The sequence below is a fragment of the Merops nubicus genome, unplaced genomic scaffold, assembly GCF_000691845.1.
Source record: "Merops nubicus isolate BGI_N331 unplaced genomic scaffold, ASM69184v1 scaffold31910, whole genome shotgun sequence".
In the NCBI taxonomy this organism is placed as follows: Eukaryota; Metazoa; Chordata; class Aves; order Coraciiformes; family Meropidae; genus Merops; species Merops nubicus.
In genome coordinates, this window is record NW_008581390.1 from 4,258 (window position 1) to 6,782 (window position 2,525).

Here is a 2,525-nt window from a genome sequence, read left to right on the forward strand (position 1 = left end):
GACACCACCACATATGCCAAGCATGTAGCAGATTTTATTAAGCATAACTTTGGTTCTAAGTATTCCACCCTCATTCTCATAATACCTTTAGTTAAAAACAATTATACAAGAGCAAATACAAAAAATATTAAATTATGAAAACAAATCCATTAAGGCTCCCTTTTTATATTTATATATATTTATATATGTACACTCAAACAAGTGCAGATATTAACAGAAGGTTAAAGACACAAAAATGCTAAAAAATTTACTACTATACTATCAAAAGCAGAGTTTTAGAAAAGTACAAAGTGGTAAGTGAGCCATTTTCAAATCACTGAAGTATCTGCCAGAGTTCTTCAAAGCCCACATAGCCAAAGGGCAGACTGGGAATTGCTTACACTGCCTGGCAAGCAGTTCCTCACTTGAGTAGCCTCACAGGACACTTGTGGTGTGGCTAGCTGACCACCTTAAGGGTTGCCCAGTCTAGCCCAATCCTGACTTTAAAGACAAGCTTTTGCCTGTCAAAACGACATGAAGGTGGTTGGGATTCCTAGACTAAAGGGTCAGCAGAATTCAAAGATGTTCTAACACACACATTGATGTTATGTTCATTACTTCCAACTGAAAATGAAAACCTACTTCACACTATATGTACAAGGGAGTTTTCTGGCCTCCTGTGTTTCAGAAAGATAAACTCTGCCCTGGATCACAAGCTAACATGGAGAGAAAGCAGAAAGCCTTCAGCCTTAAAGGGCCCAATCCAACACACTGAAGCCAAAGAGAGGTTCTTGTTCCCCACTGACCCCAGTGCCATTTGCATTACACCAACCTCATTTCACTGGGCAGGCATGGTAGAATTGCCATGTTCACCAAGGGGAAATGGCCAAGAAGAAATGGTCTGCTCAAGCCAGAGGAGGGTACCCTCACCAACTTCTAGACATTTCCATACTGAGCAGAAGGTTAATCGTGGAGTGGAAACCAAGAGGCATGCAGTTTGGTAGGCTGGAAGCAGCTAAGATAAACCATGAGCATGCTGTGGAAGGCTCATCTATAGTGCTGTCTCAACAGCATGAAACTCAATCAGTGCAAGTGTTCGAAGAATGTGCTGCCAAAAAGGAAATCCTCTCCTTCCAGAAGAGGGAAAGGAGAGAGGAAAGAACCTGCAGCTCTCAGGGTGTCGCTTTGTTGAGAAAATACATGGAAGAGTCTTATGTTTGGCCTTTGTCTTTTGTACATCCATAATCTAAACAGTCTGGTAGACCATCTTCACATTTAATCTTCTAGACATGAGTCACACTGCAAGTCTAAATCAATGGCAATACATTTATCACAATTCAGTTTACTCTCAATCTGATTATGTCCTCATAAAAAATGCCTGGATCTTGACAAATTGAAGTCTGTATCTAGGAAACTCTTCTGATTGTGAGTTTTGTCCCAAGTGCAGTGCTGAAATGGTATTTAAAACATCCAATACTTACAGGAAATGCAAAAAGAACTAAATGAACCCAACAAACCCTCCCACCCCCCTTTACAATACAAACACACCACTGTTGGTATTAATAAAAAGTGTTCTCAAACAGTTATCTCCAATGCAATTACAAAGTACAAATTATTTTGTTTAGCATCCTAAGGCAAAGACTAGGATTAGATCCCCAGCAGATAGGGATGAGCATGGCTTCAGGGAGAGCCCAGACTGCTGACCAAGGAAGATGAGGGTTTCTCCCCTCAGTTTGAAGATAAGGTATCTGCACCCATTCACACCAGGTAAGAATCCAATTCTATAATCCTGCGTGAGAAATCTGTCCCCCTCTCATGCCAGGCTTTCCTGGGTCACTAGTAGTCATAAGCATGAGGGGTCAGATTCTGCCATACCTGTGCAAGCTGAGCAATGTTTTCTTTTTAATGGCAAGTCACAGAGGCAATTTGTGAAAAGGCAGAAGGTGACAGAAGTGGACCCCATGACTCAGTGGTAACACACCTCTCTTCCTTCCTGAGGAGAAAGGAAGGATGGGATAAAATTATTTATGCCTCACTTCAAGGAAAAAAAATTCCATTTCAGCAGATTCCAATGATCAGTTTGGTCTGGCTTAAACACTGCTCTGTTGCAGGAACTGCAACTACCTCCTGCAAGCAAAGAGCAGCAACTGATGGCAGATCAGATTCTTCATTTCAGTTCCAGCAAGTGAGTTTGAACACTACCAAGCAATGTGTTAACACTGTACTCAGATCAGCATGGAGAAGAAAGGCCACAACTAAGTAGGATTTCAAAACATGAGAAGTAGAAGACAGGTCATTTTGCAACGAGAGGTAAATTCACAGGTACAGAATGGTGTTTAGAGACAGAGATATACCAGCTTCTGGATTCTCCCTGGTGAGAGGATCATCAGATTTCTGCTCTTTCATAGCCCAAATTCTACATACCAAACAGGGAGAAATGGGCTTTAAGGCTGCTTAAGTTTTCACTGCTGGTGAATTTTAAGCATTTTCATCTTGCCCACACCTGCCTATACTAGTGGGCGTGGGCAGCAGGTATCAACACCACT